Genomic DNA, 14,493 nt, shown 5'->3' with positions numbered 1-14,493 from the left:
ACCAGCGGGCGGCGAGGAGGGGCGTCCTGGAGCCTGGGGGTCTCAGCCCACTTCGCCAGAGCCCGGCCAGGCCACCCTGGGTGTTTCCGGGGTACAGAACGGACGGTGACAGCTCTCACCCTGGCCTCCAAAAGCCTGGCCAGGCAGAGAAGGAGACGGTACCAGGAGCAGGCACATGGTGGGGGACGAGGCCAAACTTCAGCTGCCGGGACCCCCTCATGGAAAAGCCCAAAGCGCGCGGGGGGGCGCTCCCCCAAAAACCAAGGTGGGAGCCCCCGAAACTCAGCCGACCGCGCGCAAGTGGAGCCCAAGAGGGGCTCATGGCCAGCAGGAGGCCAGACAGCGACTGAAGCTGAGGATGGGCAGGCGCGGGTGCCCGCAGGACTGAGTCCGAGGTGGACCCAAGAGAGGTACCCGATGGCGCACCACTTGGGGACCACAGCGGGTGCGTCCCGGAGCCCCCACGCGGGGCGCATCTCTCCCAGCCCCGGCTCCTCCAATGCATCCCGTCTGTCCCCCCTTTCCGTCCTGCCCAGACTTCTCTCACCGGCTCAGAGCCTGCGGCGAGCGAGGGTTCTGCTGGCGCGCGGAGACGCGGGGACCCGGAGACGCGGTGCGGTGCGGTGCGCTGCGCGTGGCGCGCCCGGGCGCGGGCTGGATTTCTGGGCTTTGCTCGGCTGCCGCCGCTGGCTCGGTGCGTCTGTCTGGCTGCTGCTGTGGCCGCCGCCGTCTCCCCCAGCAAGTTTCCATAAAAGTCCTGGTGCGCAGCCGGTTCCCGCATTCCAGGCGAGCCCAGCGTGGCTGCAGCTGTTCCTTCCAGCGCGCAGGGCCAGGCCCCCGCCCCCCACCTCCGCCGCCGTGGAGAGGGGTGCAGGGCGGAGGCGGGCCGAGGAGGGCGGACCCGGGCTGCCAACTTTGCCACGGAACCCCCCCCCCCCACACACACACACACTCAGGACACCCCGCCAGCCGGGCTCTGAATTGGAGGCAAGGAAGATGCTACTCTAGAGGGAGAGAAATGGGGTTCAAAAATGCGCTGCTCTGGTCTCACCTGCCCCAAACCACTACCTACTCTTCCCTCCAAGTACTGACCCTGTGCCAACTTTGGTTGGTTTTGTGGCCGCTAAAGACGCAGGGTGGAGGGTCGGAGGCGGTGCAGGGAATCGACCCAGATTGGATTCTTTTTATTTTATTTTATATTTGGTTTTTGGGTCACACCCGGCGGTGCTCAGGGGTTACTCCTGGCTCTGCGCTCAGAAATCGCTCTTGGCAGGCGCAGGGTATCATATGGGATTACCGGGATTCGAACCACGGTCCGTCCTGGGTTGGCTGTGTGCAATGCAAACACCCTAAGGCTGGGCTATCTCTCTGGCTCCCCAGATTGGATTCTAAGGCAGCTGCCTTCACCTATGTGCCAGCACCCGGTCCCCAGCTCTTCTCTCATACGGGAGAGGACAAGGCAGGCAGGAGTCTGGGGATCCTTCATCTCATCTCAGTGTGTTGCTTGCCTTTCTTTACCTAGCAAGGGTCTTTGAAAGAAAAGTGGTTGTGTGTGTGTGTGGGGGGGGGGGGTAAGTACGAAGAAGAGAAGGAGTAAAAGGACTAAAATGGGGCCCAGGGGCTCCTTACTCCCTGAGCAGAGCTAGAAGTAAGTCCTAAGTACCGCTGGGTCTGGGGGAAGGATGGGGGGGGGGTGGGAGAGGGAGGGAGGAAGGGAGAGAGAGAGAGAGAGAGAGAGAGAGAGAGAGAGAGAGAGAGAGAGAGAGGAGAGACAGACAGGCAGACAGAGAGACAGACAGACAGACAGAGAGACAGAGAGAGACAGAGACAGAAAGACAGAGACAGAAAGAGAGAGACAGAGACAGAAAGACAGAGACAGAAAGACAGAGAGAAATAAAAGGAGTGTATTTATGTACTCTTCCTCCTTAAGGCAACCATTATTTTGTCTGCCTAAACTAAACCTAACGTCATTTAAGAGTTTCTAAGTGGGCTTAGCGAGAGCGAGTACGGCGTTTGCCTTGCTGGCAGCCAACCTAGGTTTGATCCTTGGTATCTCATATGGTTCCCTGAGCATATCAGGAATCAGGAGTAACTTAGTGCAGAGTCAGGAATAACCCCTGAGCTCCACTGGGTGTGGAAAAAAGGGGAGACAAGTATATATACACTACATATATGTATACACACACACACACACACACACACACACACACATACACATATCCACAGATTTTCTCAACTTAGACCGTGAGTCTACCAATTTAACTTATCAAACAACCCGTTTCAAAACCAATAATGTTTGGGGTGAGAGACAGAGGAAGAGAGAGAAAGAGAGAGAGAGAGAAAATAGTATAGGTATAGGAGGTAAGGTTCTTGCCTTGCCTGCAGGGATCCCGATTTAACCTTTCACACACATATGACCCTCTAAACATAGCCAGGCATAATCTGAGTATCACAGCTTGTAATGTCCAATCGTCCCTCCACCCATGCCCTCCCCCAAACACCCTGAACTGTTTATTGCATTCTGAAGGTGGAGAATATCTTCAATTCTTAGTTACATGCAAAATAATGATGATGATAATGAAGATGATAATAAATCAGGGATAACCAAGTCCAGCTTCCAGCTCTGGACAGCCAGTGTTGTTCAGGTTTTATTTTCAGGAATGTTGAAAACGCCATCTGCACTTAACTGTAATCATTCTTTTTCCATCTTAACCTATTTAAAAGAGATGTATGCCATTTGCTGTTCAATTTGATTGATAATTAAAACAGCTATTACTCAGGGCATAGAGGTAGTACAGGAGGTAAGGTGCTTGAAAAGGTTGCTAGGATTGTCAATCCTAGTTTTATTATTATATTTTTGGGCCACAGGGGTGCTCAGGGGTTGCTCCTAGCTCTGTACTTAGGAATCACTCCTGGCGGGCTCAGGAGACCATATGGGATGCTGGGGACAGAACCCAGGTCAGCTGTGTACAAGGCAAGTATCCTACCCACTGTGCTATTTATATTCATATATCCCATGAGCACCTCCAGGTATAGCCCAACACTCCCACAAGAAAAAAGTTATCAGCGATTGGAGAGATACAGCACATAGGGAACTTGCCCTGCACGTGCAACTTGGGTTCAGTCCCCTGCACTTCATTTGGTCTCCCCAAGACTTAGTAGGCATGATCCTTCAGTAGAGCCAGGACAAGCTTTAAGCACTGCCAGATGTGACCTAAAAACAAACTAAAAACCAAACCAAACAAAACAAAACAAAACCCCACAGACAGTGATGGATGATTTAGATAATCTAACTCACCCCTTTCTTTTCATGGAACTTTCCATAGTTATTCTAGTCATAGGGCCTTTCTCAGCATGAAATCCCTTCTCCTATTCATCATCTACCTGCTACTTTACTCTTTTTCTGCTGGGGATATAGTACAGTGGGTAAGGTCCTTGCCTTGCATGTGATAGATCTGGGCTGGATCCCCAGCACCCCACTATGATCTTCCAAGCACCTCCAGGAGTAATCCCTGACTGCAGAGCCAAGAGTAAGCCTAGAGCACTTGCAGGTGTGTAAACCCCCCCCCCAAAAAAAAAAACAACATTCAAAACAGCTGTGGAAGAAGCCTCTTTTACCTCAACCTGTATCTATCCCTACTTATGAACTTTCATTCAGCGCTATCTTCTCTTTCCACTTAACACATTTATCTTTATGATTTTAGAGTACTTCTAGAGAGAATAGAGCAATAGCACAGTGTAGAGGGCGTTTACCTTGCATGCAGTCAACCAAGGTTTGATTCCTGACATCCCAATATATAAGGTTGCTGGATATGGCACATAACAAAAATGAGTACTCTTAGAAACATCTCCACTCAACAGTTTGACCAAATTATGCAAAGCTCTTCGTTCTCCTTATAAGTCACTGCTGACTACCCAAATTTGTAGGGTTGGCCTAATTGGTCTTTTATTAACTCATAGTTCATTCAGTAGATATTCAAGTCTAGATATTGAGAACATAGAAGTTACAAAGTAAGTATTAATGAGTCCTGTCATCAATAGGGGCTACTGAAACATATGCCAGTGGGAAAAGTCAGGCAGGTATATAAACAACAAATTATGAGGCTATTATTTAAGCAATATGAATAAGGCAGATCAGGGAAATAAAAATTGTTTGGAGTGGGATAGGTGGATATTGTTAAAATTTTTCTTTTTTTTTTTTTTTTTTTATTTCCTTAGGCTTTTGTACCACACCTGGCAGTGCACAGAGACTCCTCCTGGGTTTAGTGGTTGGGGTTGTTCCCTCAGGGGGACCATAAGCCTAGGGGAATGGAACTAGAACCTCCCAAATATAAAACATGTACTCAACTTGTTTAGCTCTCTCCAGCTTGTATTGTATTACTTATTTAATTTGGAGCCCATATTGACCGACTCTGTGCGTAGGAATGATCCTTGGTGGTACTGGATAGACTATATACTATCTCTCTAGCCCTTGGATGTTTGTTTACTTATTTTAATGGATTTGGGGCCACACCTAACAGTGCTCAGGGGTTATTCCTGGCTCTGTGTTTAGAGATCACTCCTGGTGGGCTTGGGGGACCATATGGGATCAAACCCAAGTAGGTTACTTGCAAGGCAAATACCCTACCCATCATACTATTGCCCTGGCTTTGGATATTGTGTTTTTAAATAGAGAGCTAGGAAAAGCTTCATGTGAATAAAGGTAATGAGGAAAGTGAATTGTGAAAATGAAAAGTGTCTGGGACTGAAACCAGACCTACAACCGAAGCATGTGAGCCTGTTGAGCATTCTCTCTCTCTCTCTCTCTCTCTCTCTCTCTCTCTCTCTCTCTCTCTCTCTCTCTCTCTCTCTCTCTCTCTCTCTCTCTCTCTCTCTCTCTCTCTCTCTCTCTCCTCTCTCTCCTCCCTCCCACCTTCCTTGTATAGCATAGTAAGCACTGGGTTTTCTGAATAGAGATGTACTACAAATATACAAAATGAGGGCCCGGAGAGAGCACAGCGGTGTTTGCCTTGCAAGCAGCTGATCCAGGACCTAAGGTGGTTGGTTCGAATCCTGGTGTTCCGTATGGTCCCCCATGCCTGCCAGGAGCTATTTCTGAGCAGACAGCCAGGAATAACCCCTGAGCACCGCCGGGTGTGGCCCAAAAAAAAAACCAAAAAACAAACAAACAAAAAAAAAACCACAAATATACAAAATGAGGCTGGGAGACCACTTAGACTTTAAAATACTCTGGGTAACAAATAACAGGATTTGAGGCCCAGGTGATCATAGTGAAGATGTTGAGAAATGCTTGACACATTCTTTATCTTAGTACATTTGTTAAAGTAAAATATGGTAACATTTTTGGCAAAAGAATAACATGTAAGGAAAAGAAATCTGACCTGAAAATCTGATGGGAAAGTTGCAAAATAATCTACCAAGCTCAGTGTGCCTAAAGAGTAACACAGAAGGCTCAACTAGCACCAACCTACGCCTGTAAATTCTTAGACACTGACTTTAGTAACATCATGGAGCTATGTATATAATAATAATATTATATCAGGTATATTATTATAATATAATACTATATAATAATATAATCACTATTTCAAAATGACTCTTGTTGATCTAAATATTGATAATTCCATTTGTCTTTATATTATAACAATATAAATTAAAATTTTTTGTGCCTACATGGAGGTAGGCTATTATGGTTGGGAAATTGGGGACAATAGTCAAATGAAGGTCACACTGGTGGTAGGGACTGGTGTTTGAGCATTTAATGCCTAAAATAACTGTATTTATAAACAATATGGTAAATCATGGTGTCATGATAAAAATTAGAAAAAATAATTTAAAAAAGAAGTCTGATATGAATAATTAGAAGATTGGAGTTGTTATTTACTGGATAGGAAATTATTTACTGGATAGGAAATTATTTACTGGGGAGGATTAGAGACAGACAGTTGTGGTCAGAAGATGAATTTTAGACAGTGTATACTACATTTGAGGAGACTTCATCCAATATTTGCCATTATGTACCAGCATTCCTTTTGGGAGGCTGGGAAAATGGTTAACTTGATAGAGTAGAGGTCTAGAATGTGTCAAGACTCACTACTGGGGCCGGGCGGTGGCGCTAGAGGTAAGGTGCCTGCCTTGCCTGCGCTAGCCTTGGATGGACCGCGGTTCGATCCCCCGGTGTCCCATATGGTCCCCCTCGCCAGGAGCGACTTCTGAGCGCAGAGCCAGGAGTAACCCCTGAGCGTCACCGGGTGTGGCCCAAAAACCAAAAAAAAAAAAAAAAGACTCACTACTATTTGTCCCAGCTCCCAGCAGCGCTTCAAAAGCATACCAGATGTGGCCTTTGTGAACCCTAGTAGGTATGTCTTCTAAAATTAAAAAGAAAAATAAAGAAGTAAATCCTCCTTGTAGATTTATTACAAAATAATTGAGTTTGTTTTTAAACTTGTTCCTATTGGCTGAATATATGAAATGACCTAATAAAAATCTGTCATTCTATAATTAATCACAGAAAGGAAGAAACATAAGAAAAAGTTATAGTTTATATAAAAACTTAGAAGGCTTGAAGAGACTTGATAAAAGGCACTTGCCTAGAATGGAGCGATAGTACAGCAGATAAGGTGATTGCTTTGCATGCAGCTGACCCAGATTCAATCCCTGGCATCCCATATGTTCACCCAAGTACTACCAGGATTAATTCCTGAGTGCAGAGTCAGGGGTAAGCACTGACACTGCCAAGTGTGGCCCCAAAACCAAAAAAAAAAAAAAAAAAAAAAGGAAAAAAAAAAGAAAAGGCACTTACCTTTCATGTGTCCAACCTGGTTTAAATTGCCATTCTCATGAGAATCCAGAGGTGACTCCCAGTGATTCTAGGCCCTTGTGATTAGTGATAAGGTTCTGCAGTGCTGGGGTCACGAGAGCCATATCTGATAGAATTCTTGGGGGTCATGTTGTATAAGGGTTCTGACCAAATATGCAGCCTGACCTCTTTACTCTCCCATCCTGACCCTGAACAAATTACCAAGCAACTTTTAGAAGTAAATCTTTTGATGCTGTTCAAGAGTGAAATAATCTCTGAAACCAGACATTCTGGCTCCCTAACCCTTAGAAACTGTAGAATATAAGGTTAGTTGCATTAAATGGCCACATTTGGGGATAATTTGTGATGGAGTCATTGAAAACAAATGCCTCTTTATTGTTTTAGTTTTAGGGTCACACCCTGCTATATGCAGGATTTAATACTGACTCTGCACTCCACGATTACTTCTGTCAGGTTTAAGAGACCACATAGAATGCTAGGGATTGAAGTTGACTAGTGCAAGTTAAATGCCTTACCCACTGTTCTATCATTCCAGTTCAAAATACACTAAGTAACTTACTTTTTAAAATTCTCTAAGATTGAGATCAAGAGACAGTTCAAAGGACTAGAGTACTGTTTCACATATAGGGAATCCTGGGTTCTATGATTCTCAGTCCCACATAAGAACTGGTACCACTGTAATATGATATAGTCCCCTAACCCCCCAACATATGCACACACCAAAGAAGCTCTTGGGCTCATTCTCTCAGAATATTATAAAGAATTATTAGAGTCTAGAGGGCAGAGCAATAATACAGCAGGTAGGGTGTTTGCCTTGCACATAGCCAACACTGATTAATTCCTGGCAGCCCATATGGTCCCCATAGCCTGCCAGGAGTAATTTCTGAGCACAGAGCCAGGAGTAACCCCCAAGAACCAACAAGTCTGTCCCCCACAAAAATTTAGTAAAGTTCTGGAAGTGATATATTTCAAGTTCTTTCAAATGTCTTTATATTCTATTATTATTTCAAATAGCCAATTATAAAAGTTCTACAATTTTTATTATAAATGTACCTTGTGAAATGTTTTTGTGACACATAGATGGGATGGTTAAAAGCAAAATACTGAGGTAGTATTTGATGTATCAGTTGCTTTGCTATGGCTTTTATGTAAAGAATAAAGAGTGCTACAGAGAAAGGTTTTTTTTTTTTTTTTTTTTTTCTGTACTGGAATCTAGTCCTCTGCCCAAAAGATGAAGTTACTTAAGAGCTTTCACTGTTTTGGTGGAAAAGTGAGGGAAAAAAGGGCCTTAGCAGACACATGAGCTGTGCTGCCCGATCAAAAATGTCAATAAAGTAAGGAGAGAAAGATTAAAGGAGAAGTGGCAGAATAAATAAAATATTACGGGGGCCGATGAGGTGGTGCTAGAGGTAAGGTGTCTGCCTTGCAAGTGCTAGCCAAGGAAGGACCATGGTTCAATCCCCCGGTGTCCCATATGTTTGTTTTTAGGCCACACATAAGCCAAAGGCAATTTCTGGGCACTTAGCCAGGAGTAACCCCTGAGCATTAAATGGTGTGGCCCAAAAAAAACCCCAAAAAATAAATGAATAAAATAAAATAAAATATTACGAAATAGAGAAGAAACACTGTATTAAAAAAAAAAAAAAGCCAAGTCAAAAGCAGTGTAAGAACAGTAAAAAAGATAGTGTACAAACTAAGTTAATTATAAAGATTTCCAGCAAAGGTCCACAAATGATTTAATAATATGACACAGATTGCAACTTTGAAACATACATAAAAATTCAGAGAGGTGTTTCAAGTGCCAACGACAAAGTTCAGAAAGGAGGATCAAAGACACTGGGCTATGGCAAATGCCAGAAAAGAAACTGAGATATGGATCCATCTTTCCAGTCCATCCCTAACCTCCATATTCCACCTAAAATTCAACCCATGAATGTTTACTATTAAGTGACATACTTCAGCTAACATTTAGTGAATTAAAAATAGACTGAAATTTTAATGACCTATAACTGTAAAAATAGCATGCTATATATTCATCTGTATTATACATATACATTATTCTAAAATAAGCTTTTTTTTTTTTTTTTTTTTTTTTTTTTTTTTGGTTTTTGGGTCATACCCAGCAGCACTCAGGGGTTCCTCCTGTCTCTATGCTCAGAAATCGCTCCTGGCAGGCTTGGGGGACCATATGGGATGCTGGTATTCGAACCACTGTCCTTCTGCATGCCAGGCAAACGCCTTACCTCCATGCTATCTATTCGGCCCCTAAAATAAACTTTTATGAGTTGGAAAGTTAGTATTGTGGGAAAGCCATTTGCCTTGAATATGACTCACCCAGGTTCATTCCCTGATACCACATATGGCCCACCCACCCCCACACCTGCTAAAAATGATCCCAGAGTGCAGAGCCAGGAGTAAGCACTAAGCATAGCTGGGTGTGGCTCAAACAGGAAAAATAACACACAACAAAAACAAAGAACAAAACAAACTTTTAATTTTAAATCCTAAATCAAGAATACTATTTTTATATCCTAGTAAATTCTTTACACTATCATTTTTCTATAGTGAAATCCGTATAGCAGCCTTTTTTCTTGACTAAATGTTACCTGAACTCTTAATTCAAGTTTTTGTTTGTTTGGGGGCCACACACAGCCACATTCAGGGTTATTCTTGACTCTGTACTCAGAAATTACTCCTGTCAGGTTCAGGGGTACCATATGGGATCTAACCCAGGAAAGCTGCATGCAAGGCAAACGCTCTACCTGCTGTGTTATCACTCTGGCCCTAAACTCTTATTCAGAAGTGGGGAGAAAGAAGGAAGCCTGCATCTTTATTGCTATGATAAATTTATATGGTATAATAATATTATCAATGAAAAAATTAATTATAAATAATACTAGCACATTGAGATGATCAGAAATGGTTGGATTTGGGTTTTTTATTTTTGGTTATTTTCTGTTTTGGTTTCTCTTTTGGGAGTCTTGTTCCACACCCAGTGTGGGTCAAGGCTTATTCCTGGATCTGTACTCAGGGATCAATCCTACTAGTGGTGTTCACGGAACTATATGCAGTGCCAGCAACTGAATCAGAAAAGACCATGTACAAGACAAGCACTATAACTTCTGTACTACCTCTCAGTCACTAATCATAGTTGTTTTTATTTTCTTTCTGGTCTTTTGTTTTATAATAATTCTAAAGTTGTTTGTGCTGACTATGTCCATATATGTGGCATTATAGAAATTAAAAATTCCATAGCTGGGGCCAGAGTACAGTGGGCAGAATGCTTGCTTTGCACATGGCCAACCAGAATTTGATCTTTCAGCATCCCATATAGTCCCAGCCAGAAGTAATTCCTGAGTGCAGAGCCAGGAGTAAGCCCTGAGCATCATTGAGTGTGGGCCAAAAACAATAGGAAGAAAGGGAGGGAGGGAGGGAGGAAGAGAGGGAGGGAGGAAAGAAGGGAGGGGAGGGAGAGAGGGAGTGAGGAAGGGGGAAAGAGAGGAGTGAAGAAGAAGGGAGGGAGGGAAGAAGGAAGGAAAGCAAGAAAGGAGGGAAGGAAGGAGGGAGGGAGGAAAGAAGGAAGGAAGAAAAGATGGGAGGAAAGGAAGAAAGGGAGGAAAGAAGGAATAAAGGAAGAAAGGATGGGAGAGAAGAAAGAAAGGATGGGAGGGAAGAAAGAAAGGAAAGGAGGAAGGAAGGAAGGAAGGAAGGAAGGAAGGAAGGAAGGAAGGAAGGAAGGAAGGAAGGAAGGAAGGACAGAAGGAAGGAAGAAAGAAAGGAAGGAAGGAAAGAAGGAAAGAAGGAAGGAAGGAAGGAAAGAAGGAAGGAAGGGAGGGAGGAAAGAAGGAAGGAAGGACAGAAGGAAGGAAGAAAGAAAGGAAGGAAGGAAATTCTATAGCTTAGGGTCTGATAAGACAAGTCTGACCTTGCAAATATTTTTAAACAGTTATAAGCACTATAAAACATTCACTGCAGCATCAGAGAGAACACAAAATGTAAAGAATATGACAATCACATGCAAGATCCTATATGACAAGCACATGTATGATGCCGAGAACATGACCCTCTGAGCCACTGGGTATTATTACTCTAGTAGCCCCTGAATACCACCAAGAATGCCCCCAGCATGTGGCAGAATCATATATTCTTCAAAACATAATTATAAAATATATTCCAAAAAGCATCAGCATGGTCCATCACATTTTTATTTGGCAGTACTAGAAATACATCCATGATACAGAGTTGATTTTGGCTAAAGTGCTTTTTTTTTTCTGCTACTTAGTGTTTTACTTTTACATTAAGTGCAATCCTTACATTGAGAAAATAGACACATTTACTGATATCAGCCGAGAAAAGCTAACACATGGTTGCTCTCAATATAAAACAATAACATAATCACCAAAAAGAAGAATGTTCTTATTTCTATTAATAAAGGGTCATATACACAAATCCTTAAGTCTCCATACAGAGCTATTTCTAAATTTGATTAATCTAAGCAAAAATCCAAATGATTTTCATTCTTATTTCTGTAATTGAAATGTATATCGCAAATAATTTCCTAATGCATGATCCCATTAAAATAAAATATTTATAATCATAATAAAAAATCCTGATTATGAAAGATCAAAGAGAAGTATATGCGACTATATGGCATCCCTATTTCTTAAGTTTAAAGGGATGATAAATAAATTATTTTGTAATAATCACTTGTTAGGTGATTCAGTTATGTAGAAATTGTTATAAGGCAATAAAAAGGTTTTAAATATTTTTTATAGATTCAGTTAAGTCAACAAATTAATAAAATCACAGTACATGGTTGCAAATAAGGAATGTTATTGTGGAGAGAAAACTTGGAGTAGAATCGAATATGAAATAATGTGGCTTCTTTTTAAAAAGATATTTTGATATTTAATAAACATTCCTAACTATAGAGAAAAAAATTAGTTTTAAGTTTAGAACAAAAAGGTGAAAAAACCAAAATAGAAAAAATAAAAGAAATATAAATTACCTGAACATATTATCTTGTTTTTTTCCTCCCCAAAACGAAGAAGAAAAAAGCCATTTTCTTCAGATTCAGATAAGGCCTTCTTATATATAGTTTCCATCAAGAAGGAATAAGAAGATGCATGTGGCAGTAGCAATTACCTAACAATATAACTATAAGTGTGAAACAGGGTTTCTTCATTAAAGACTCTGGAATAGTTTAATAATTTAATTTTTAGCAGATTAACCAAATTCAAGGCTAAGTGAAAGAGTACTATGTCAAGGACTCTTACAAGAGAATAAGCAGAATAAAGCATTATAGAATCCAGAGTATAAACAGAAATATCTTAATAAAAAAATACAGGTTTCTGTGGTCAGAAACATTTTGGGGATGCTTCATTTTAAGGTGGGGTTGTCTCTTCTCATATAATATAGAGGGGTTTTTTTCTATACTTATTGCCCTAAAATTCTATTTGGTTTTTTTATCTCTTTGTCAAAAGCCACAAAGAGCCTCTTGTTAAAGCAGAAGCTACTCAACTGATCAGAAAACTAATCATATTCAAGCACTAACTTGGTGAACAAATCCCCTAATTATAGGCAAGTATCTTTTATTTTTGTTTGTTTAGTTTTGTTTTTGGATCACACCCAGCAGTGCTCAGGGGTTACTCCTAGCTCTGTGCTCAGAAATCATTCCTGGCAGGCTCAGGGGACCATATGGGATGCCAGGAATCTAACCAGGGTTCGTCTGGGGTTGGCCATGTGCAAGGCAAATGCCCTACCACTGTGCTATTGTTCTGGCCCCACAAGTATCTTTTTCTAAAAGTGAAATATAAAAAAGAAATAAAAACTCTTTCTGGAAAGCCATTTATCTTACCTAATGAAATAAATGCACCAGAGTTTTAGTAGCAGCATTATTAAATAGTGCAATTCTTCATAAAGATTTCAAACAATATCTTCAAATGAAAAAGTAATGAGGTTTCCTTACAGCTTTATTTATATATATATAAAAAAAAACCTAGCTTAAAATAGAGTCTTCCAAAATGGTAGAGTGATAACTAACTTGCTTATGTGACCATGGGAATGTATGTGTGTGCATATGAGGCCCACGGCACCTCAACAAAATGCAAAATTGCAAAATACAAATGATAACTAAAACAACACACAATGGAATTATTAGCTTTGAGACTTTGGCATAGGGAGAGCCCCCACACATGGTAATGCTCAGGGATCACTTCTGGCTCTGCACTCAGGCATTACTAGTAACTGGTTCACAGGACCATATGAGGTGCTGGAGACTGAACTTGCCCAACTCGCTGTATCATTCCAGCCCCTAGCTTTGGTACTTTTGGGGAGGGGCACACTGGCCAATGTTCAGCGGTTACTCCTGGCTCTGCACTCAGGAATCACTCCTGGCACACTCAGGGGACCATACAGAATTCAGGAGGATTGAACCTGAGTTGGGTTAGTGGAGGGCAAGCACCCTACCCACTGTACTATCGCTCTGGCCCCAGCTTTGATATTAACAATATTCTTTTATCATCCTGAATTAAGAATAGCCAATTGTGGGCCCGGAGAGATAGCACAGTGGCGTTTGCCTTGCAAGCAGCTAATCCAGGACCAAAGGTGGTTGGTTCGAATCCCGGTGTCCCATATGGTCCCCAATGCCTGCCAGGAGCTATTTCTGAGCAGACAGCCAGGAGTAACCCCTGAGCACTGCCGGGTGTGACCCAAAAACCAAAAAAAAAAAAAGAATAGCCAAGACTATATGTAAGAGGGCTGGAGCAGTGGCACAGCGGTAGGGCATTTGCCTTGCATGTGGCTGACCTAGGATGGACTGCGGTTCAATACCCCCGGCTTCCCATATGGTCCCCCAAGCCAGGAGTGATTTATGAGTGCAGAGCCAGGAGTAACCCCTGAGCATCACTGGGTATAACCCTCCCCTCCCCCCAAAAAAAAGAAAGACTCTATATAAGACTGGAGAGATAGCTCAACAGGTAGCTTTCCAAGCTGGAGGTTTAGGTTCAATTTTCAACACCATATGATCCTTGAAACATAGCCAGGAGCAATCCCCCAAGCATTCAGCTGGAGTATCCCCAAGTCCACCCAGATGTGCCCCTAAAAAAAATAAACAGAACAATAAAAAACAAAACAAAAAAAAAAAGGCAACAAAAAAGAATTTATGTAGTAAAAAAATCAAGAAACTATATACTCAAAATATAGCAAAACTTTGTGTTATTACTATAATCTATACATTATAGAACAGAATATATACACAACACATTTCTCTTATATCACATTTATAATATTTCATAAGTATGGTACAAAAATTTAAACTACAAATAGTTAAAGATCCCCTCCCCACACTTTTCATTTTCCATTAATTAGAACCTAGGCACTTTAATCTACACTTACTTTCTTTTAAAATATATTTTAATCCTTCTGAGCAACTCCTAAAAAGAATACATTTCTTTAGGAGAAAACTATAAATTTAATATTGAGCTAGTCACCCCAAATAAGTAGTATATGATTTAGAAACAAAATTAATATAACTGTGAAAATATCTAACATACTCTGCAGAACCTTACCCATAGGAACTACTTGTCCATATATTTATCATAAAGAATATGAAACAGTTCTATACTGTTAAAAATATTTTGCCCTATTTTTGAGAGAAAAAATATTTCCTTAAA

General features: G+C 41.7%; 1 protein-coding gene across 2 annotated transcripts in view; it reads right to left on the bottom strand.

Moving 5' to 3' along the window:
• Window positions 1-892, bottom strand: part of NEXN (nexilin F-actin binding protein) — a 58,730-nt gene extending 57,838 nt beyond the window's left edge. Inside the window, exon 1 of one of the 2 annotated variants that reach the window (XM_049771472.1) lies at window positions 548-892. The gene's annotated coding sequence lies outside the window, so the exon portion shown is untranslated. The remainder of the gene's footprint in view (window positions 1-547) is intronic. The other variant, XM_049771474.1, reaches the window with a different exon arrangement.
• Window positions 893-14,493: the final 13,601 nt, after the last annotated feature.

The sequence above is a fragment of the Suncus etruscus genome, chromosome 4, assembly GCF_024139225.1.
Source record: "Suncus etruscus isolate mSunEtr1 chromosome 4, mSunEtr1.pri.cur, whole genome shotgun sequence".
In the NCBI taxonomy this organism is placed as follows: Eukaryota; Metazoa; Chordata; class Mammalia; order Eulipotyphla; family Soricidae; genus Suncus; species Suncus etruscus.
The sequence above is the reverse complement of the archived record's forward strand: the minus strand, read 5'-3'. Positions and strand labels throughout refer to the sequence as shown.